General features: G+C 38.9%; 1 protein-coding gene across 3 annotated transcripts in view; it reads left to right on the forward strand.

The window, feature by feature from the left end:
* DTNA (dystrobrevin alpha) overlaps window positions 1-25,687 on the forward strand; it is a 367,610-nt gene that overhangs the window by 152,286 nt on the left and 189,637 nt on the right. For all 3 annotated transcript variants that reach the window (XM_004606060.2, XM_055128332.1, XM_055128333.1), the window contains exon 3: window positions 14,360-14,489. The gene's annotated coding sequence lies outside the window, so the exon portion shown is untranslated. The remainder of the gene's footprint in view (window positions 1-14,359; window positions 14,490-25,687) is intronic.

Below are 25,687 nucleotides of genomic sequence, written 5' to 3' on the forward strand. Positions count from 1 at the left end.
TTCTGAACAAAGGGATATAAAATGCTCATTAATTAATAAATACTAAACTGCCACTAAATACTTAAAGCAGTGAACAAGTTGACAGTAACCACTAGATCCTGCTCAAGCTAGTGAATAAGGCTTTACTTCAGATTATAGTGTTTTATATATATATATATATATAAATTCCTATGTTCATTAAGTATAAAATTACCATATGTTACATATATCACATATAGTAGAGTTCACTTTCATTTCATTTATTTAATTTTTGAGTTGGCTGTTTTGTTTCAATATAGTTAAAACAAAATGGAAATATTTTTAAACTTTTATATTGAATCACTGTCAGATAGACCCTTACAAAGCTGTTCATGATTGTATTTCAGTCATACAGTGTTCCAACACCCATCCCTCCACCAGTGTACATTTCCCAACACCAGTGCCCCCAGGTTCCCCCCCATCAGCCCCCCGCCTGTGCTTTTCCCCTCTCTCTGTTCCTCTCTGTCTCTGTCTGTCTGTGTGTCTGTCTCTCTCTTTCCCTTTCCCTTTGGGCATTGTGGCTTGGAAATATATGCTGTGGACCCAAAAACACAGCAGAAACTAACCACGTGTGTGTGTATGTGTGTGTGTGTGTGTGTGTGTGTGTGTGTGTGTGTGTGTGTGTGTGTGTGTGTTGGGGGAAAGGGGGCACTGAGGGTAGGTGAGATAGAGAAGAGACCAGTATGACAATAGTAGCTGGGAATTATCACACTCGACAGGATCCGAAGGTTAAAAGTAGATAAGGAGATATTCTTGATAACCTTTTAGTATCAATATTGCAGACCAGAGTTCACTTTTAGTTTCATACAGAATGAATGCGCTCATCTAGTTGTTTTGACACAATCCGACCACTAGACGGAGATAAAGGTTCCTCTCTGTCCTCTGTTCCCACCTTTGTGCCCACAATGAGTGGTGGTAGAGATGAGTTCAAGGTATAGTTCATTGGTTGACAACATGGAAGGGAAGTGAAATTTTATCTCTAGAAAAAAACAAATTCTGGCGATGGGGTGAGAATCCTGAAACATGCTCTGTCTCTCCTTCAGCTTGAGGCAACATTTAAAAATAGAAAGATTTCATGTAAAGATGAGGATTTCTACCCTGAATATGAAAAAATGAAAAATGTGATCCTCTTCGGTCCCTACCACTGAGTCATAGCTGGAGAAAGCTGATTTCTTTAAGCTGGGTACACAGTGTTCTTTTCCATCATTGGAGCCACTAATTTTATCAACACTGAGATAAAATATTATATATCACAGTGAAGTTTTCATCATTGTTTTCTTAAGAGCTGTTTTGTTTAGCTTTTTTTCACCTCAGTTCCTTATCAAAGGTGGAAAAATTACAGCTATGTCAAGTGAGCCTAATAACTTCAAAGAAAGTAAAGAGAGATGTTATTTCTTTGCTGTAGTAAAAAAAAAAAAAAGCAGGAAGAATACACACTAACACAGTGTGCCTGGGCCTCTGACACCCATTCCAGTCTCCCCCGTTCATACCAGTTAGATGGCCCTTGCTTGAGTATTCTGACATTCACTTTGAGTCCCGCCAAACTCCTGTCTCTGAGTACAACATGTACAGACATCTGTGAGCACACAAGGCAACACAGACACACCTATCCCATTCTCCATTGTGGTCATGGCCCTCTTTCTCCCCATTTTTCTTCAGAGTCCATTTCCTGAAATTTCATTTACTCCACAAAGTGGTAAAATCTGAAGTATTGAGATAAAGGCAAGAGTATATGTTCTGAAAAGTTATTTTCTCAAGTGTTTCTTCTAGGCTTTAGGCCATAGGTTCTCTGTGATGTGGCATTTGACCATAGCAATAATGTCCAGATTCCGCACCTGGCTATGGTAGGCAGCAGATAGGAGAATGGAATCAAATTAGTGCCAGACATGAAGCCCATGTAGTAGAGCACAAGCCTTGTAGACCTTAAACAGAGCTGGGTGTGACTCCTTCAAAGTGAAAAACGAAATAAAAATAAATTCGGGGCAGAAAATAATAGTACAGAGGGCAGGGTGCTTATCTTGCATACAGCCAACCTGGGTTTGAGTCCCAACCCCCAACCCCCCACATAGTCACCTTATCACTATCAGGAGTGATTCCTAGGCACAACCAAGTATGACCCAAAACATACAAAGAAAAGACAAAGAAAATTTTGAAGTACTCTTGTTTGACACCTCTATCTCTAGCGACCAAAAAATACCTCTTGTGGCTTCCTACATCAAGATTTGCAGCATCAGCAAAGGGCAAAATATCTCTTTAAACTCAGTCTACTAGAAGAGAAAACATATCTGTATGTAGTTTGTACCCAGAGAGAAAGCAAAGAGCTACAGCTAGATTGATATAACATAAACATCCCAACAAACAGCTGATACTCTGATTTACTCACATCATTGCTTCTTGATCTCTGAAAGAAGCAGCAATATCCAGCAAAAAGCTGGAAATCCTAGGGACCACATGTTGTGTGTCCTGCATGTCAGACACTCTATTAGAGAGGTCCTTTAGTCCTTGCAACAATTCTGAAGGAAGAACTGTTATTATTCCTCTTCCCGGCATATAGAAAATGGAAGTTGAAATGGTTCAGTAACTATTCCCAAGTCTCATTGATTCAAGCAGTAATGAGGTGAGATTCCTTCACCGAATCACCTTAATAGATTCCCTTCCTCTTACAATTTTTCTTTAGGTGAAGTCCCCAAACACTCTCAAGGGATCCTTAAGTTATTAAGTTTTTATTTTAATAATAACTATTGTATGATCTTCATTTTGACTCTGTGCACCCTGGTACACAGATTTAAAGTAAGAATGAGCGGGCTGGAGAAAACACAGCAGATAAACGTCTTGCCTTGCATGTGGCAGACCTGAATTCAATCCCCAGCATCCCATTTGGTCCCTGCAACCTCTCTAGGAGTAACCTCTTAGCACAGAGCCAGGAGTAAACCCTAAACATCAACAAACATGCCCCCCCCAAAAAAAGGAGAAAGAAATGTTTGATGGATAAAACTTGCCTTGTTAAGAATTAAGCAGTGGCAGCAAATGGTCTTAGTAACAATTGTATTCTACTGACAATCACTTAGAGAGCAAAGTAAGGAAGCATCAGCTGCAACAATCTTACTAAATCTTGAAACTAACACACATCTTTTTTTAGTATTTTGCTTAAGGAAATGTGAGATATGCATCAAGTACTCTTGAAACACATTGAGGAACTATGGCTGCCTGGTAGTAGTGAAAAACAGAACTAGCCTTCTTTCTTGGACAGCATGATTTCTTGAAAGAACAATTGGCTCTCAAACTGTGATTATTCAGATGGGATATTTGTCAGATATTTCCTTGGATAAAATTAGCTTGTCACTTCAGAGAAAACTAACAATATTTTCTAAAAATAATAGAATTCACATTTTGAAGTGAAAAGTAAAATTTTGAAAAGCTCATCATCTGCCATGATCAGCATGATAGCTTCCTGGTTCTTAAAAGATTTTGTGGATGAGACTGATGATGATATAAACAAATAAAATTTTTTATTAATGAAAAATGTGTTGACATTTTGAAGATCTTCAGATCTCTCTAAAACAATGCTCATTTTGGAAATTATTGCTATTTTATTAAAATTGAAATGACTTATACTACATTTAGTAAGCTTATCTTTTTTTTTTTTTTGCTTTTTGGATCACACCCAGCGATGCACAGGGGTTACTCCTGGCTCTGCACTCAGGAATTATATGGGATGCTGGGAATTGAACCTGAGTCAGCCACATACTAGGCAAACGCCCTACCCACTGTGCTATTGCTCCAGCCCCAAGTTTATTATTATTTTGCACTGTAGCACTGTTGTCCCATTGTTCATTGATTTGCTCGAGCGGGCACCAGTAACATGTCCAGTGTGAGACTTGTTACTGTTTGTGGCATATTGAATATGCCATGGGTAGCTTGCCAGGTGCTGCTGTGTGGGTGGGATACTCACAGTAGCTTGCCGCGCTCTCCGAAAGGGACAGAGGAATCGATCCTGGGTCAGCCACGTGGAAGGCAAACGCCCTACTCGCTGTGCTATTGCTCCAGACATGTTATTTTGTAAATAATTACTTTTTTAATTTCTAAACTAATTTCTACTTGCATAACTACTTTAGATATAAATAAAAGTCTTTGGGCTATACAAAACAAAATGTTTGGGAACCTATAATGTAGGATATAATGGCATTTTTTCAACTCTAAAATGGCATTAAAATTTACTGGTTCTTAATTAACTGTTCAAGCTTTTATCTCCATCTTTTAGAAAGGCCCTCATTCCCTCTTAGTTTGATGAAAACAATCCCAGATCCTCAGTAACTCTCAGATAGCTTCAAAGGCCTATGGTATATATAAGGCCATCGGTCAAGGTAGAAGTACTCCAGTGAAGAGAAAACATAAACATTTAGCCCTGGAATTAGGTCTTTTTTTTGTCTCTTTGTAATTTCTAGAAAGAACATTTCTTTGTCTGACAAAGATAAATTCATCTATTTTTTTCACATGAATTTTTTTCCTGGTTAATCAAGATATGTACTGCAAGCAAAAAACAAAAAACAAAACAAAAAACCCATATATTGAAAAATCTAGTTTTTATGTCAGAGTTTGTCACTGAAATTATGTTCACATATCTGATATGCTTGCACTGATGTTACATTGTGAGAATGAACTTTATGATTAGGGTCAATGCATATTAGACAAGGTTTTGCTTTTTTTTTTACTTTGAGGGGGAGGCACATCCATTGATGCTCAGAGGTCACTTCTGTCTTTCACTCAGGAGTTACTCATGGCAGTGCTTGGGAGACCATCTGGGATACTGGAGGTCGGGCATGTGGAAGTCTTATGCCTTATCCACTCTACTATCTCTCCAGCCCCTAGAGAAATTTTTTAATGTGTAATTGTGTTCGTAGTTCAAAAATATCAATTCAAGATACTTGTAAGAGTTGTGGTATTCTGTTTGCAAACTGCTATCCTGATATCCACTGGTTCCATTTTTAAAAAATTTTTAAAATCAGTGTTACTAATGTAATTGATAGGGGTTTTGAGAAAAAAAAATAATTGGTGGGGACTGCTTTGGCCCACATCCAGTGGTGCTCAGGGGTTATTCCTGCCTCAGTACTTGAATGACGTGTGGTGGTTTTGAGTCACCGTATATGGTATTGGGAATTCAAATCAGGATCAGCCACATGCAAGGCAAGTGACTAAAACCCTGTACTATCTGTCTGGCCCTAGAAATATCTTTACTTTACTTTCCCCCCACCCCCGACAACCTAGTATCAGAACTTTCTTTCTTCTCATCCTTTCTTCCTTCATTTATTTGGTTCTTTTTCCTTCTGTGCTGACTTTTAGGTAAAATCAGTCAGACAGTTATAACATATGCTGTCATCTAACAAATTTACAAACATAAAAAATTAAGAAAATTATTGATGGTCAATATTACCAAGGATATTTGTATATCTAGAATCTATAGTATACCTACATATTACTAATTTTTAAAAGCTGAAGTCAGAGAGATAGTACGGGGGTTACAATACAGGTGTTGACCCCAGATCTATCCCTAGCACCATATGGTCATTCAGGAATCTTTGGGTGCAGCCCCGAAGGACACTGGACACCTCTGTGGGGGTCTGGGTAATCCCAGGCACTGTGAGGCCTGAGTAACACCACATAAAGAGGCATCCTTAGGTGGAACCACTGGCCTGATTACTGAGAGTCTTCAGTACTGTTTAGAAGCCAAACCTTAGAACACTTAATTTTTACAAAAAAATTGTATTAAATTTTATCACTTTTTTATTTAGCACACAAGGTTCAATTAAATTTTCTTTTTGACTAATTTGGTAGGGGTTCTACAATTCCAGATGTAAAAGGGTGAGCTTGAGCAAACGTCTTTTTTCCCCGACGAGAAAAAAAAATGTTAATCTCTCTGCCTTATTTGGAATTAATTTCAACATGAATGGTAGAAAGTTTTGTTTTGTTTTGCTTAATTTATTTTTTATTGAGTCACCATGAGACACATAGTTACAAAGCTGTTCATGATCAGGTTTCATTCATACAATGAGTATAAAGTTTTAATGAGGTGGTTTTTTTTTTTGCTTCTACTGCGTTTTAGCTGCCTGTTAGTCTATTTAATTAGTTAAAGGAGATTTTTACCTACAAAAACTCAAGTTACTTACATGTGGTGATTGTGTGAGTAAATAAGACATTTGTTGTTCTTACAATTGTATTTTTATATGTATACATAAATGTGATAGTACTTTCCTTTTGAAGTGTAGTTTGAGAAAGAAGTTCTTTTTTTGCTATTTGGAATACATGAATTTTTTACATTAGAGGTTTATAATAACAAAACAAGCATTACTATGAAATAAAATTATCTACTGCTTATCCTAAAATGTAATTGCAATATGTTCTGTGTGGATGTGAATACATAAAGCATGATTAGGAATATAAAGTATATGAATAAGCTAATTAAGTTGCCTTGGATGTTCCATATGTTCATATGTGTCATGTCATTTAATTAACATTTTTGTAAAATCCCATAACTATAAAAGAGAATGCATTTATCCTGAAAATGTGTGGACCATTAATAATAGGATAAAATAAGTAAAAATTTAAAATCTCAAAATTCCATGTAGGTTATAAACCTTCAATTTTTTAAAAATTATGTGCATGTATAGTTGTATGAAAATACATATACGTGTAAATATAATTGAATGTATATATACAGAAGGAGAATCTGCGGCAATGTGTAAGGATTTCATCTGTGTAGCAGAATGTGGATGATAATTTACAACTTATTGTAATTTCCACAAATCTGAGAAGAATTACTTCAAAAAATTTTTAAGAAAAAACTGTATCCCGCTATGTCTAGCTCTATTCTTACTATTTTTACATTTATTATTTTGCTAAGAGTCAAAACAGGTGAGCACTTCAGTGAGTTCTCAGTGATTGTGCTTCTGAGAAGGCTCACTGCCCAGGTGCAGTGTAAATCATGCAAAACCTGAGGGGCAGAGCTGGGGAGGAAATGTTTCTTTGAAGTGCAAATATCATCTGGATAAGCAGCTGCCATAACTTACAGTAAAATGCTACAGACACAAAGCAGTCCCTTTGGGCCAAAAAATACATATATATATATGATGTGCAAGATATACAGCTAAGAAAGCCTCTGTAGCTGCCTTCTTCCTTCTCAGCAACTTTAAAACAGTTGACTGAATATCCTACTGATATGTTAACATCATTTTTACTTGGGTATTCCAAAATATCAGCAGGCCTCTAGCATTATGCCATAAAAAATTTAACATTCATTTCTGAATGTATATGACCATTCCTCCTGAAAGCTGGTTTGTCCAAATATTGTTCTTCTCTGCTTCGTGTGACTTTAACCTAAATGATGAAGTATGATGGTTTTTATCCCTGACTCTGTGTGAAATTTCAAGAGCAAAACTGAGGATCTGTCCGTTCTAATACTTTTCTTGTTTTGTATTATTGAGAATGTTCAGATAGCTAGTGAGGAGAGCAGAGAGCAGTAATGACTTTTCCCCTATTGGTACCTAGATTTTGACAACTCTGAAGTATACTCCAAGTTTCTGAGACTATCGGGCTACAATAAATGGAAAGAAATTGCAGGGATACGGTTCTCTTTCAGGTTCAGTTTCCATGATTATTTATTTAGAGACTTTAAAAAGTTTCACAGAAATGAGGTGGCTTCAATGCTGAGGAGATGTAGCTCGTCTCAACAGCACTTGCCTTGGCGCCCAGGATCCCCCAGGGAAGGGCTTCACCAGACTGTGGTTTTGCTCCCAAGTGATGAGACTGCGGGGAATCCGAGCAGCTAAGCTCTCGTGGTGACCCAGCAGCCTTTTCCTTATGAGCCTGAAGTAAGTCTATGCCCTTACTAGGAAATCTGAACCGACACCTAAGACCTCCCTGTTTCTCAGGCTGAATTCTGTATCCATCTGAACAAAACCTTGATATAAAGGGAGTAGCCAACTGTCCCAAGTGCTATTTCTGCCTCCAGAGGTAAAGAAAAACCCTTTTTTTTAAAAAATTTCTCATGTGATTCTGCTCTAGTAGGTTTGGGTGTGCGGTGACTCTGAATTTGGTCCGAGAACCAGTTCCAAATCCATTAAATTCTAGGTTCCTAACCTGTTTTGATGTAAGCTGTATAGGCATTAGGTAGGGTGAGGTTAGAAAGGTGCTTTATAGGTCCCTAGGGAAATTCTAGGTATGGAATGTGGAACGGTTCCAGGATATGCAATCAGGATTTGCAGAAAATAATCTTCTTCAATGCTCTGCTTTACCTTAGTCCCTTTGCTTTATTGCCTAGTGTATCTTAAGACCCAATGCAAATTGTTCACCCATTCCATAGTTTAGAACATCATTGTATCACTGTATCACTGTCATCTGGTTGCTCGTAGATTTGCTCGAGTGGGCACCAGTAACGTCTCCATTGTGAGACTTCTTGTTACTGTTTTTGGCATATAGGCCGGAGGATCGCTTGAGTCCAGGAGTTCTGGGCTGTAGTGTGCTATGCTGATCGGGTGTCCATACTAAGTTCAGCATCAATATTGTGACCCTCCGGGAGTGGAGGACCACCAGGTTGCCTGAGGAGGCATGAACTGGCCCAGTTTAGAACATCACTGTCACTGTCATCCCGTTGCTCATCGATTTGCTCGAGTGAGCACCAGTAACGTCTCCATTGTGGGTCTTGTTGTTACTGTTTTTGGCATATTGAATACACCACGGGTAGCTTGCTAAGCTCTGCCGTTGCAGTGAGATACTCTTGGTAGCTTGCTGGACTCTCCAAGAGGGATGGAGGAATTGAACCTGGGTCACCTGCATGCAAGTCAAACACCCTACCCCCTGTGCTATCGCTCCAGCCCATTTAGAACATATAAAAGATTTTTCTCCCTTTTTTCCCAGGCTTCCTACTTCAGGAAACTCCATGTCCCACCTTCCCTGCCTTTCCTTCCTTTCCTCAAATAAAGTTTCAGTTGACTAAAGCCGTTTCATCTCCAACCCTCTACTTTCAGTCTTTACTGCCTGGGAACAAGAACCTGAGCTTTCTGTAACACTCTGATACATGGATGACTTGTTACTCAAGATAGTTATAGGAACCAAGGAGAAATTGCTGAGCTTCGTGCTTGCTGATTCCACAATCATACCCTCGAATAGTTAGTGAGGATTACTGTTCATCAGGAAAGGTGATATACTGAGGAGGATCATGAGTTAAATAAGATACTTCCTGCCCTGAAGTTACCCAGAGGGAGAGAATATCCATGGCAGTTTCACATGGTAACATGTGCTGCAATGGATTCTTGTGAAAAGACTAAGGTCCCAGTAGCAGAAGGATCAAGCTTTGGTTTGAACTGACTTCATGAATATGCAGATTATTATTTTTCTAGGTGTCCCATTCTCTTTTTGCATTCTCTAAGTTGAGTTCTTTTATTAAAATAAAATTTGCCTTTACCACTTCTATCCACCCTCTGCATCCAAAATCTGGAACCCATAATTAACAATACTAAATGTGACAAAATCAGTCAAAGTTTAGAGTCCCTGGTTTTTCAAAAAGCTAGGTACAAGTGGCAGTAATTTTATTATATGTCACTACATTTGTATTCTTCACCACATAATAGTATTCAACACCTAAAATTTAAATTAACAGACATAAAATTGTTAGGAAGAATTTTAAGCGAGATAGGTATCATTTTCTATTTCTATTCTAAGTTCATGTGAGAATTTGCTTTGCAAGTGTTCAATGGCTGCAGCAATAGAGTAGAACTGATGCTTCTAATTTAGTGACAGTTTAGGAGGTTGTCACCCTTAGGCTAAATAGCAAAAAGAATTACAGATATTCAGTGCTGCTTACTTGGGAGTAGTCAAGTGGAATGGAAGTCAAGCAGGGTAAGAATGGAGCTGCATCTAGATTATGCTACTGCTTGCGATAAATGCCTCTGAGAGACATGCTGAAACCAGGGTCACTGGGTAGGGAAGGAATAGCCCAAATTGAAACTGGCTCACAATCAAGATTTGGGCTGCCACTTGCCCCTTTCAAACTTCGTGCCAGTTGAGGTGTGCTACCTGAATCATCCTGTGAGGTGCTTTATAGGTCTCCATTTCTGCTCATTGCCTGGTTTCCCCTCTCTAATGCAAACACAGTACAACTGACAGAGGAGTCTGGGATGATACAATAATCTGGGGAAACTTCACAATGCAAAGCATGCCTCCCACATTGCGGGGGAGAGGAGCAACCAATAGAAGCATGAACCAAGATGTCTCTGGACAAGGGGTTTCTGGAGGAACCTTATAGTTCCACACAAACCCAGATGGAAGTTTTGTTTGTATGTGTAAATCTTATTACATTCATACATCCGATCTTACATCAAAGTGTGTAACATTCCCATTAATTTCTGATACAGCTTGGAGATCTACATTGGTGAGAGTAGCCTAATTTTTTTGTTTTATTTTGCTTTGTTTGGAGGCCACACCTAAGTGTGCTCAGGGATTACTCTTGCCCCTGTGTTTAGGGATCATTTCTGGCAGGCTTGGGGGACCAGATGGGGTGTCAGGAATCGAACCTAAGTTAGTGCGTGCAAGACAAGCACTTTACCTACTGTACTATCTCTCCAGCCCCGAAGCACTAATACTTTTAACATATAACTTATCCCCAATTGCAAAGTCAGATTTAACTGAATCTCAGTTTAAAACATGCGATATAAAATAAAACATGCGATATGCTTTAAGAAAATAAAAACTACATAAAACACTACTATTGTAATAATCTTAATAATACACTTAATTGAAAGAAGGCTAAATACAGGTTTCCCCCACTATGTGAAACTGGATGCCATTCAGAGACCAAATAGTGAAAATTGAGAAAGCAATTACCATTAATAGTACAGGCAAAAATTTGAGCATTTCCCACTTCGCTGCGCCCGCAGCCCCAGTATGACTGAGGAAGACATGGGAGCTGCTTTGGACACCAGCAGCCCGCCAGCAACCTGCACGCAGGAGCCACAGCTTTCTGAGTGCAAAATGGAGACGCCGAGCCAGCTGAAACAGGATGCGCGCGCGGGAGACCCCAGGAGGGCGGGGGCGGTGACCCCCCGCCCACCGCAGATAGATACTTAAACCCACCTCCCCCACTGTGCGTTCCTTTGGGCTGTGCTGTGGATCGAGCATGATGGAAGAACCCAAAAGCGCGCCCTTGGACTCCAAGCAGCCCACTGAACTAATTCCGGCACGGGATCGGAGACCCCACGGCGGGCTGCGAGAGTGGAAACCAGGAATTCCCCAATTCTTTTAACCTCTCTCTCTCAATCCCTTTCTCCCAAGCACAGCGCAGGGTCCACGGCTTTCTGAGTGCAAAATGGAGACGCCGAACTTCTCTCTAGGTTTCTCCATCTTATGAGCACCATAAAAGGGTAAAAGTTTATAGTGATGTTATTTCTGGTAGTACTTTCCCTGGACTTTATACAGAAACCCAAAACCTCGCGTCCGCGGGAGCGGCCACGTGACCTAATGTCATCTTAGTATCAGCAATATGTAATGGTTCCTTCTTAATGGGTCAGACTTTTGTGGGAGATCCTAACAAGAATAGTAAGTCTTTTGCTGAAATATTGAAGGCAATCAAAGTGGTAGCCATCTCTCTAGACTGAACTAAGCTATATCCCCACGCCGGCTGAGAAGAAATATCCTTCTTTCTCAGGAAGAAACGCGGCGTGGCGTCAAACATAGTGTGATGTCCATTAAGCAAATAGACCTGGTGGCGTGGGAATGGGATATAAGGGGAAAAATTATGTACATGGAACAGCGGGACGCTGGTGGAATCTCAAGCCGGAGCCGATACCAGCGCAAGACCTTTGGTTCCAGAAACTGCTTGCAGACACTCTACTAGACTATCAACTAAGCCAGAGCCCCACGCCGGCTGATGACGGGAAATAACCATCCTCTTCGGTTTTTTTCCCTTTGTCAGACAGCGTGGCGATTACTAAAAAGGCATGAACTCGGTGGCGCGGGGCAAGGGGGAAAAAGAAAAGTTATGTAACAAACAGCGGGACTTAATATCTCTATATTCTTAGCAATGGAGAACTACCAAATGCTTCCTTGGCAATAGGACTGTCTTTTTCTTTTTGGGGGGAAACCCCAGCAACGGTAGTGAGTTGTGTGTTGAAACATGGAATGTAATCGAGATAAAGCGTAAACGAAGTGAAACTTAGCACGTACAAAGGTGGGGACTGGGGAGGTGGGAGGGGGCGGCAGATATACTGGGGGGGTTGGTGATGGAAGATGGGCACTGGTGAAGGGAAGGGTGTTTGAGTACTGTATAACTGACATAATCCTGAGAACTATGTAACCCTCCACTTGGTGATTCAATAAAAAAAAATTAAAAAAAAAAGAAAATTTGAGCACTCCTGGACCCTAAAAATAACCTGTCAAATCATATCAAATACACCTAAAACCTCGGTTAACAACAGCAGAAAATGGAAGCAGGAATGCCATGATAATTATTTAGCTTGGTAAAGTAGCTCCTAGGGAAAGAGCTCTTTGCTATGACATCGCTTCTCGAATGGCTGCTGCAGAACAGACACTGAAGTATGTTTGCTTCTTGCCCTTTGTGGTGATGCGTACATCCTCTTGAGATTCCCTTTTGACTACTGAAACAGGCAATGTGGGTCTTCCATAGTGCAAAGTGGCTTATGATGAGTTTTCGAAAAAGCAGGTACATGCAGATACCTAGAGTCTTTGAAAATGCGTGGATTTTGGGGTTCTGTGACACAAGTATTAATTGTGGGAGACAGTTTTTCTTTGTGTGGCTAAACAACTTTCACATTCTAATGAATATATCTGAGAATGTGGATCAGATCAGGGAGACTTACTGTATAGAATTTTCTTTATAAACAAAATCATACGGGGGCTGGAGCAATAGCACAGCAGGTAGGGCGTTTGCCTTGCACATGGCCAACCCGGGTTCGACTCCCAGCATCCCATATGGTCCCGTGAGCACCGCCAGGAGTAATCCCTGAGTGCAGAGCCAGGAGTAACCCCTGTGCATCAGCGGGTGTGACCCAAAAAAGTAAAAAAAAATATCATACGATGTCTGAGCCATAGAAGTTACAGTAAGTATTGTAATAGCTTTGGATACCTGTGAAAGGAAACAGTGCTGGGTGGAGCCACAGACAGCTGGCACCTGCTGCCCTCGAGGGCACAGAGCCACGCCACTTCTTTTCCTTCTTGTCCACCCCTAATACCACCAAGAGTTTTCCTCATTTTAATTTGATTCTCCTACCTCCCCACTCTTTTCCTTCCTCTTCTCATGGGATTTCATGAGGTTCCAATCACTGCTGTTTCAAGCCACAGAGCTCCTGGAAGGGTAACATCTAGCCTGTATGTTGGTAAGAAGAAAGGGGAAAGGGAAAGAGAAAGAAAACAGTAGGGAAAGAAATAGCTGATGGCGGGTAGTGGGAAGAAAAGTGCAGGATGGAGGCACGGGGCACCTATAGGAGTGGAAAACAGCCAAGAGCTTTACTCAAAACTCACAGGTGAAAGGGAATAAAATTTGGGGGAGGCTGGAGCATAGCACAGTGGGTAGGGTATTTGCCTTGCACACAGCTGACTGGGTTCAATTCCCAGCACCCCATGTGGTTTCCTGAGTACCGCCAGGATTAATTCCTGAGTGCAGAGCCAGGAGTAACCCCTGTGCAACGCCGGGTATGACCCAAAAAAGCATTAAAAAAAGAAAGGTAATACAATTTATGCTAAGAAATATTAACAGTTGTTTGAAATCTTTTCTCTTTATGCTAGTATTGCACAACATTACCAATGGATCATTAAATGTCAGGCTGTCTTTGCTCTATAGACTACTCTTGCAGGCTACTCATGACTGCTCATGCTTAAACCACTAGGAGAAAGAAATGTTCATCTGAAAAACTTAACTTCAACTACAGTGTATACTCATTGGCAATGGTAGATATTATTGTAATAGTTTCCTGCTTGGATAATTTGTTACCCTTTCTGTATATTTAATTAACTGAAAACAAAGAGCTGTGTTAGAAGCTCAAGCTTCAAGGCTATTTACTGTGTTACTAACCAACAGCCAAATCTGGAACTCAAGACCCGGGCACTGGACTGTCTAATGTATTACAATGACTTTTTGTACAAATACTCATTATTCTAAATATTTTTTGGAGTAAAGCAAATACCCAGGTCTGAGTTGTCTGCTAAACATCTCTAATAACAGGAAAGGGAATTTATAAAATACCTTATGTTTCAGATTTGTATCTTCTAGCTTCCTAGTTCTATAAAGTTATGTAGAGTTGTTTAGATAAATAAAGGTATTTTTTTTCCATTGCAGAGAAATAGGATTTACCAGTCTCTGAATGAAGTGCTTGAGAAGACTTTACATGCCATAGTCAACTGCAATTTCAAAGAAGAGAAAATAGATGATTTCGGAAAGTTCATGCTGTTTCTCCACTGAATTTTAGGTGAGTGTGTCAGAAATAAAACTGAATCCTGAATTATATTCCCTGAAAGTACCACTCTCTCCTTAGCATGAAAAATAGAGTTAAATATTATGAATGTTTTATACGTTTAGTGAGGTGCCAGACAGTGAAAAATTGCATTTCTATGCCTCTTGTTTATTTTTGAAAAACTCTCTGAACTATGGGATGTGAGATATTGATATGGTCCTGGCCTCTCTTCCTGTTTCTGTTAAGCAAACCACTTACTACTTCATTCTATTCTGAAGGTCATCTAATTTTCTTATTGCATTAAAGTATTAAATATAAGAGTAATAAACCAAAATGAGACAAAAGCATGTTTGGGGTAGCCTTAATGAGAGGAACATTCAAAGGGGTGCTGAAGTTTAAGGATTTTAATCATTAATAAGTCTGAGTGTAAGGTACCATGTTAGGGGCTGCCCACTGCGGAATTTCATAATGCCTGACTTGGTGTGCCTTCCAGTGGGCGTGGTTTTGAGGCTGCAGGGCACAGTTTAGGGCGTAGACATGTGCATGTATTCTCAGCTTTTTTTTTTTTTGGCGGGGTCATAACAGGAACGAATAATTTTCTTACATCATCACATGTAATTACCTTTACACTGTGAGAGTCAGGAGCCAGCAGACGGGAGCTTTACTGTTAGTCTGTTGTATGCTGTTATTCTTTCTATGCAGAACAGAAAAGAATGGAGGAATTGAGTCTTGCTGAGGAAATTGTGTGACTCCTTACCTTTTCCTGAGTACAGTTTTCCCCTCAGGTAGTTCTATTATTTACTTGAAAGAATGGCGAACTTATAAACACTAGATTGTATCTCTGCTCACAATTCTGATAGAATAATATGACTGACAGAGCATTGACCAGTTTCTAATTATAATGCAAAAGGCAGATGTGCACCCTTTAAATTTATTTTTTTAATTATTTTAAATTTTAATTTTTAAATTTATTTCTTATTTGAATGCCACAACTGGCAGCATTCGGGGCTTACTCCTGATTCTGCTCTTAGGGATCACTCCTGGTGGGGCTGTGGGAACCCCATCAGGTGCTGGGGATCAAACCTGGGTCAGCCACACGCAAGGCAAGTGCCCCGCTGCTATACTATCTCTCTGGCTCTGATCCTTTATACTTTTGATTAACTACAAAACTTGGGTGAAAAATTCTCTATCATCTCGGGGTATGTAAATTTGATTTATTGAAATTTATAGGTAGTCATTGAATATATTCTCTTTATATAACTGTATATGTATATATATTCTATATATAGATATATATTCTCTCTATGTAGATATACATAGATATATCAAGAGCTATACATAGATATATATCAACATAGATATATGTATCTATATAGACATACACACACAAAGAAAGAACTAAAATGTTATTTCAGGTAGATACAGGGTGTTTGTTGAATAGAAGGTAAATTTAGCACCCTTTCAAAGTATCAGTAAAGCAGTTTGCCTTTTGTACTAGTTGCTCTGAAAAAGAAAGTGAAAATGAAAACGTATCCTCTTAAATCCCTATTTTCTTATTGCGCCTGTCTGAATCTGTTTTTACCTTCATATCTTTCTTTGCTGGCTTCTGCTTTGCAAGTTCCATGGGAGTTAGCTGCCATGAGCTATATTTTCCAATCCTCGGTCACTCCCCCAGTGATCTGGGGCTCTAAGCTCCATCTCTTCCCTTGTCCTTGCAATTCATGAGTGGCTGTGCCTTTCGACTGCCATTACTGCTGTGACCCTCTAGGTTAAATTACTATCCCCAGCTTAGCTTCTCAGTTCTTTCATCATCTGTGAGATCATATTTTCTGGATGGAATTCTATCTGCTTTAAATATTTGGGGTGTTTTTTTCTTGGTTGATTTCTAACTGACCCATCAATGCTTCATTAATTTATCAAAATTTGTTGGGAGAAAAAGTAAACCTTTACTTCTCTCAAGGGAAGTAAATGATTCTTAGAAAATGATATTAGAGTAAAATGTAAATTTGGGTTTGTCACACTAAAAACATTTTAAGTTTACATATATAATCTATGATATACATGCCTTACATTGTATATTATATGTATATGAGATTGGGCCCACACCTAGTAGTGCTCAGGGGGTAATTCCTAGCCCTATACTTAGGGAGTGACCCCTGGCAGTGCTCCAGAAACTATATTTGGTGCTGAGGATCCAATTGGGGTTCACCTTATGCAAGGCAAGTGACTAATCTTCAGTACTGTCTCTCTGGCCCCTAACTTACTATATTTAAGGCTGTCTTCCAGGTTACACAATGTTGTAAATTTAATGTTTTGCTATTAAGAAAATTAATGTTGATGTTTCCATTTAATTAATGGGAAATTTTTTAATTCTAAGATAAGGTGCTAAATATAATTGTTTTAAATATTAACATTTTACAGTATCCTATAATTTATTATCCTATACATTTATATGCTAAATATATTTAGTATATTCAGTATTTTGACACTAAATATAGGATATTGTGAAATGTGAATGCACCCTAAATAATTTTTAAGGTACCTATCTGATGCCTGTATTCATATTTAAACCAAATTAATTTCATTATAGACTTTGTATTCACTAATATGTTCTACTTTTTAGGATGTCTGTTTAATTCACTCTATGTTAAATTCAGATTTAAACCTAGAGTTTCAAATTGATTATAGTTCTCTTATTAACTGCTCTTTGCTTTGTCTTTATCATAAGATGCTTTCAAGTTGTCTTATGATAAGAACATTTCACATTTCCTTTAATAAATACTGAATATATTGGAAAGAAAAGTGATCAGGAAACCAAACGTCTGTCTTTTCTGATAGGTAAACAGTTTACCATTGTCCCAACAATTACTTACCCTTTAGGACTTCCCTTACATTACAGTCGCTTTACAGTTCATCATTTTGTTCTTCACTTTATTGTTTAATAATGAAATTCTTGGTATTTTTCATTCCATTCTCATCTATTTACACAGACATTCTCCCTTTTGTTATTTTCTCAGAGGTCACTGTGACAGCTCATCTGTCCATTTTAATGAATTGTGGGGACATTCAAAGGGACATTGTGTCCCTCCTACCAACAGTTTTCATCTGTGCAGTATTAATGTGAAGCTTGCATTGCCTAATTTAGAATCTTTTTCAAGAACGTTAAATGTCATCATGAGCAGAATTACTTGGACCCTTTCAAAACAAATTTGGGTGACAGGATGAGTTTGTATGATGTGGTTTGAGAAGCCCTAAATAACTGATGTTCCCCAAACACATTTTCTTTAGTTGAGTACAGCAGTGAAGGTTCTAATTATTAACATTTCTCTCCAGCTTACAGAAATCATGTTATAAAGTGATTTTTTAAAGAAATCTATAATTATGCAGCTGTAAGAAAGAATCAAATCGTCCAATTGCTGTGACATGGATAGAACTAGAGAACATCATGGTCAGTGGAGTCAAGAGGAAGAAGAGAGATACAGAATGGTCTCTCATACTTGAAATTTAAAGATACACAGTGAGGAAGCTACAATGTACCAAGCACTGTGCTAGTCACAGGGATACAGAAATAACTAAAGATGGACATCTGTCCTTAAATACATTTGATTTTTTTCTAATATCATACTCTGTGTCTGGGCAGAAGTACTACAGACAATATCTTAGTTAAGAACTTTCCTGAATGACTTGGGAACCCAAAATTAAAAATCATTTTCATTGTTGCTCCTAATGTTAGAACTACACTTTCACTCTTCCTAACTCCTCCTCCACTATATCTTTAAGATCTGTTCAGCCTGTTATCTTTTATGACAAGTGTTTCCCTTGATCCACCAAAAAAAGCCTTATGAAGTTGGATTACTTCTGCCGCCTCTCCTCTCAGTTAAGTGTGCTAAGCCCTCAGAAGTGAGTGTTTGTACCTCTGCCTCAGGATTCTTTGCTAATTCATCAGACTTATGTTTGATGTTGTATGTATTATTAATGAGTGGATTTCTCTCCCCAAGAGTTTTTTTATGTGCAGGAGAGATTGTCATATAAAACTACACACTATTCGGGGAACTCACATAATTATAGATTTAAAAAGTTATCATTCTTAATGTACTATGATATATGATGCTGTTAATGAATGTATACATCATTCCAACACCACAGAAACACTAAATTACGCGTTGCACTTTGGACCAGGATTCCTGAGTACAGAACTAGGAGTAAGCCCTGAGCACTGCTGGGTTGTGTCCCAAAACAACACCAACAAAGTCAAATCCAAACAGTTTGATTTCAGAGCCTGAGTACTTAGTTATTATGCTCCACTATCTCTCACTTAGTATAGCAACTTGAACACATTAAAATAAGAGATAAGTACCAGGAGGTTGGCTCCAAGGCTTGGAAGCTGGCCTCACATGCTGGAGGAAGGGGCAGCTCGCATAGAGAAGGGAACACCACACGGGATGGGAGATGCACTCTGAAAATAGAATATAGACCAAACACGATGGCCACGTAGTGCCTCTGTTGCAAACCACAACACCCAAAAGGAGAGAGATAGAACAAAAGGGAATGTCCTGCAACAGAGGTGGGGTGGGGTGGGGGGATGGGGTGGGAGGGTGGAAGGGATACTGGGAACACTGGGGGAGGGGACTGGGCACTGGTGGAGGGATATAAACAAAATGCAAACATGAAAGTTCACAAGTTTGTAACTGTAACTCACGGTGATTCACTAATGAAAAAAAACTTTAAAAAATGTTTGTCATAACATAAATTTTGTAATCCAAGATTTGGCATCCATTAGCCCTAAATGGTGTAATTAGACTTGCTTGCCTGATGTATCCACAAGTACGTATTGGATATTTTATTTTAAATATCAAATAACTGAAAAAAAATTAGACATAAAAACCATAATACTTTAGCATAATAGTATTATAGAGCCAATAAAATAAAGCTACAGAAATGTTAAAAAAAACTGTTTTCTTTTTTTTTCATTAAAAATCCTTACATCATTCCAGAACACACCTATAGTAAGTGATGTTGCCCAAAGCTTTAAGAGTTTCACCTTGAACACACATTCCCTCTTTGACACAGACAGCTGCTGGATTAGAAAGATAACAGAAGGTTAAAGCATTTGCTTTGCATGCAGCTGACCCCAGTTAGATCCCCAGCACACATACGGTCTCCCAAGACCCATCAAGAGTGATCATTGAGCACTGAACCAGAAGTAAGCCCTGAGCACTGCTTGGTGTGGCCATAAAACTATAACGTATTTAAATATATGTATGTATAGTTAATATACATATATTAAAATATATTTTAAGTATAAATATATTTGATATTTAAAAGATAACTGTAAAGTATAAATAGAACACTAAAATAAAACTCCCCCCCAATACTTCCCACTTCACTGTCAACGCTCAAAATTTTAATTTTTAAATTATTTGTTCTGAGCTTTACATCTTAAAAATTCTATTACTGGCACCAAACACATAGTATAGAGGATAAGGCACTTGCCTTGCATATGGCCAATGTGGATTCGATTCCCATCACCACATATGGTCCACTAAGCACCAACAGAAGTGATCCCTGAGCAAAGAGCTAGAGATAAGAGTAGGCCCTGATTACACCAGGTTGTGGAGCCCCCAAAAGCAAACAAACAACAAAAATCTTGTTGCTCCTGTATGTAATTTACTTAAAGTTGTATAATCTTACAGGAAAAATTATATAACCTCTATAAACCTCAGATTCTCCCATATGTCAAGATATATCTAATTTGTTGTGATGACTAATAAGTCTCTGTAAAACAAACAAGTTCCTGGTACCTAGCAGTTGTCCAGCAAGTAGTAGACAATCTGATCTAATTATCCCATCCTACTTCTGACTCAGACAGTTTTGACTGCCTCATTCTCTGTGTCCTGTACTCCTTAGCAAACTATACAAGTGGTCCAATAGAACTTTCAATCTTCAGTACCTCCCTTTGCTCCTCCTCTGTTGACCTTTGAGAATATAAAAATGACCCTCCACTAAAGCTATGTTCTTTCAGCCTTTACTTTTGTTCTTGCTGATTCTTCTTCCTAGATTCTCCCTGCAACCAAACTGCTCTCCCACATACCCACGTACCCTCCCGTGGCTTGCAGGAGTCATTTCCAAACAGATTCATCCCAGCTGTTACTTTTATCATTTCAGTAAAATCACTGATGAATTCTTCATGTGTCAACAGTTTTTTTGTGCTGCCTCTGAATTCACATAACCCTTGGGGCCATTTTTAGATTAGCTCCTATTGTACACACACGGCAGAAAGAAAAACAATCTCATTCCATCCCTAATAGTCTCATGTCATCATTTCATCATTTCTCATGTTATCTGTCTTTATTCTGTACCTATTTTACACATATATAAAATACATATATATGTATTATATATGCATGTATATATATAATTTCCTGTACTAGCTCAGCAAATTCTCCTTTTTATTTTGAATAAAGGGTGGAGAGTCATGTTTTGAGATGTGTCTGGTTCCATCCACCTGGTACAAGCAAAACAAGAGCTCAGTTAGGGGAAAGGGAAGGTAACACAGAGAATCTGGCATTCGGTGTCCAACACCAAAGCAGATGCTCTACAAACATTATCTAATTTAATTTTTATAATAACCCTTCAGTTTATCCATTATTTCCCTCTTTATTCAGATAAGAAAACTAGGGTTCCAAGAATTTAGATACCTTGCCAATGCTGTATTTCTATCAAGTGGCAGAATGAGAATGTGAAATTATATCTTTCCGCTACAGCAAATTGCCCCTCTAAAAGAGCTTTCCTGTTAATCCTATAAGAAGAATATGCAATATGTGAGATAGTGATAAAAATTTTTCCATTTGAAATATTTCCCCGAGTAAGCTATTTATAAGTCTACAGTGTTTTTTTTTTTTTTACTGAAAAAGAAGTGTATGTTTAATTTGATGCTAAAATTAGTACTGTTTCTGTTTAGGAAGAATTTAAAAGATGCTGCACCTATTTATGTATGAGGCAAAACCTCACTTATTGGTATCAGCATAAGCTTAGGGTGATGATGTCTAAAACTGTAGCCTGGTAAAATTTTAAAGCCAAATGATATCTAGAATCACTATTGTAGTGGCCATCTTAGAAGGCAGGCGTTTCTGTCTCTCAGTTTTCTCCTTAAGAATATTTAAGAGTGATTAGGGGTATCATCCTTTGGTAGAGCATATGCATTGTATATGCAAGTCCCTGACTTCAGTCCCCAGCACTGCATGACACTTGACTCAGGACCACTGGGTAGAGCTGCTGGCTCCCAAGAACCACATGGCCAGAGCAATATGCCACCACACCCGACCACCATCCCATCGGGCCCCCATCTCCAGAAGTGGCCCCCATCCCAGTATCACTGGAGTATCGTGTCTGTCTTTGGGTAAGATAACTATAAAGAAGCATCTGTGTCTGTTTTGAGTAAGATAACTATATAGAAGCAAGCAAATAAGAATTTTCCCACACTCACAGGTTGTGTCCCTGCTTTGTTTCTGGTTTGTTAATTGCCCTTTATTTTACCAGAAGAGTTTGCTGGTAAACTTACCAGCAAAGTTGCTGTTTCTCTTTCTCTACGTATAATGAAGGGTTTGGGGAAATATTACAAGGGTTAAAGCACTCACTTTGCCTGTGACTGACCCTGGTTTGGTCCTGGGTACTACATCTGAAACCCTGAGCACCACCAGCAGTTACCCCTGGTAACAAAGTCACAAGTAAGCCCTGAGCACTGCTAGGTGTGGCTCCATGCCCTCAAGTACATAATTATGATTTAAAACAATGATTATCACAGGAATGGGTGAAGCAATATTTTCCTATCTTAAACTAAGGATTATGTTGGGCTTATTGAAGTCCACAGTAATGTGCTTTAACATTCATATTAGTAATAGTTTGTTGTTTTAGTTTGTGACAGTAGACTAGAAATTTTACTATTTGCATGAAAATATAATATACCTTTAGACCCAAATACATGTTTCTTCTATTTTTTTCTTCCTATTCTAGTCTTATAGATATGTAAGGTGACTGTTACTGTTATTTGTGCTACCTAATATTAGGGTTTTTATTTTTATATCATTTCTTCTTAATATGTATAGACAGCTCTAGAATGACACGATTCAAATTCTGAAACTGAATTTCTTCCCAGGATGTTAGCCTCCACAAAAGGCACATTTGAAGGGGAGGGGTAAGGCCTTATTACTTTCCGGATAAGGTTGCGTTCTTCCCATCAGCCACGCCAAATGAACCGTTCCTGACCTCATTTAACACTGCCCCAGAGTCATCTCCTCTGTTCACACACTTCTTCCTACAGAATCACCACGCCTTGAGTAAGACAAAGCCTGCATAGGAATCTCTGGCACAGTCCTACACTACCTTGGATTCTCTTTTGGCAAGCAACATTTGCAGACTTTAAGCAATAGTGTGCTTAAATGCGACAATGGTAGAATTAAAATAAAAGCCTTCCCATTCTCTTTTGGATTTTCCTTTCCAACAGTCCTTTTACGAGGAGTAACAGAGCCTTAGAAACAAGATTTGTAAGTCCGTTTTCTAAACTCACTTCTTCACAAGAATTCCTCCATCTGATAAAAAAAAAAAAGGACTTTTTGCAACTTTCCCTATCACTCAGCCCTGAGACTGTTTGCTGTATGTAGAGCTTTCACTTGCAAACACAGGCAGGGTTTTAGTAAAATATTATTGGTCCTTCTTCTGAAAGATTGTCAAGACCCCCTCATCTTGTTGTACATGGGAAGAAAACGAACAGTCTAGTTCAGTGTATGATTGCTTTCATTAAAATCCTCGGGCCCTTCATACTCACACCCAGAGTTCATGGTTGCCTGGTAACCAGGGGAGGCAAGGCTGAACGTCTGAAGAGCATAAATGAATAACTGAAACATTAACTTTAGTTTCAGCTGGGTGACCCAAACCTTAATTCTGCACTAGCCATCCCAGACATTTCTCATGGACTGGTGAAACAGTGACTTTATCTGAAGCAGCTCATTAAATCATGAAAATGAGAATGAATATTTAGCATAATGTCTTCCTCTACGGTCTGACAGGGATTCCGAGAATAATTGTAGAAGCAAAGGAACAAGATCTTAACATTGCTGATATACTCATTACAGAATATAAAATGAAATGTCTGCTAGAAGTCAGGCTCCCAAACAGCATTTTTCAAGTGCTCGTGATTCTGATGGTCCAGTGTTTCTTCAAAACTGTTTCAGGATTTAATCCACTCTTTGATAGTATAATCTCTCTCAAGTTGAGTTTTTAAGGATCCTGAAACATTTCTCTCCCCTTTGAAAAGCCATTGTTTTAAAAAAAAACAGTGTAGAAACAAAGGAAAATGGCAGAATAAGAGAACCTTCAGCTAAGTGGTGAAGTTAGCCTATAATTTTTCTTTTAAAGTCTAATTCCTTCCGAAGGAAGCATCGACAGCTTTAAGTATATTTCTATAATGAAATTCTGTTTGAACTGGGCTAATTGATTGTATGCCTAGGCTTCCAAAGTCACTGTCTAAAATTCTGATGCTTATGAAAATGATTTATTCAAGCAAGAGGAAAGGGGGACATTACATTTTTATGAAAATAGTAATGAATGTGCTATGAGTTTAAAGCAAAATTAGCATGAGTAGTAAGAAAAAATATGACATCAAAGAAATGCTAGCATTGGAAAGTGATTTTGCTGTCAGACTCCATCTCATGAGCTGCTCCACTTCTCTTCCTGAGTAGACAGAGGGTTTCTTGAACTTTTGAGTTTTGTTTGTATTTGGAGGTGGGGGAGGGGCACAGCTGGTTTAGTGCATAGGGATTACTCCTGGTGGTACTCAGAGGACCATTTTCAGTGTTGGGGATTGAACCTGGGTCAGCCACATATAAGATACATGCTTTATTCCCTGTGCTAACTATCTTTCTAGCTCAGAGAGAGGAGTGTTTAAAGAAGTATTTTGGACACTTCAATCCTTTAAAAGGAAGTTTGTTTTTCATTTAAATAAGAAATGGACCATGGACCCAGATGGTTTCCCTAACCTGGCCTAGAATGATCCTTGAGTACAGAACCCTGACCCCACCCAGGTGTGGCCCAAAGAAAGGAAAAAATCATCTTATTATTCTGTCACTCTGTCACTCTCTCATCCCATTGCTCATCGATTTTCTTGAGTGGGCACCAGTAAAATTTACATGTGAGACTTGTTGTTACTGTTTTTGGCATATCAAATACACCATGGGTAGCTTGCCAGGCTCTGCCGTGCAGGCGAGATACTCTCAGTAGTTTGCCGGGCTCTCCGAGAGGGGCAGAGGAATCAAACCCGGGTCGGCCGCGTGCAAGGCAAACGCCCTATCTGCTTTGCTATCGCTCCAGCCCACATTTGATAAAGAACATCTACAAAAATACTCTTCATAGGCCAGAGACATAGCTCCAAAGGCTAAACATATGCTTTTAGGTGGGAAATAAGATAATTTGTGTTGACTCTGTCCTGCAGAGTAGGACAGAAAATCATTTACTACACTTCATGAGAACTAGACAAAGACCTGCCCATTTGACTTCCAGGCAGTTGATTCTCAACCAGGCCAACTCCGCCTCCCTCCTCAGGGACATTTGACAATATCTTTGGACAGTTTTGTTCACCCCATTCCAGGAGTTCAAGGTGTGGAAGGCTAATAGTGTCTAATAAGTAAAAGCGAGGGTACTGCTAAGCATTCTGCAATGCTCAGAGAAGTTTCCTAAAGGAAATAATTTGCCTTCCCTCAAGTGTCAGTAGTGCCATGTTGAGACACCCTGTGTAAATATGAAGAGCCACAATTACTCTGTACCGGGCTTCACATATGTTACCCAGTTAATTCTCACCATCATCTCGTTAGGTAGGTTCTACTGTTACCCTCATTTGGAGTTAATAAAATTGAGGCTCAAAAGGTTAATTAATTTATTCAAGGCCATGCAGTCAGCAAGTAATGAATGCTGAATTCAAAATAGAGACTGAAAAGAAGGGCCCCTCTCAGGTCACTATGCCCCACTATTCAAATGTAATTTCACCTGACACCTTCTCTGTTCCATGAAACTGCCTCTTCGGTGTCCCTTCAGTGTCCCGTTCAATGTATGTCTGTTATCTGAGCAGACGGACGGGGCAGCTCACTATGGCTCTTTATCCATTTCCAGAACTACAGTCAATTGATGAGGTTCTAGAGGTATGAATTTGGCACTGTCAGAAG

Source organism: Sorex araneus, chromosome 2 (assembly GCF_027595985.1).
Source record: "Sorex araneus isolate mSorAra2 chromosome 2, mSorAra2.pri, whole genome shotgun sequence".
NCBI classification, from domain to species: domain Eukaryota; kingdom Metazoa; phylum Chordata; class Mammalia; order Eulipotyphla; family Soricidae; genus Sorex; species Sorex araneus.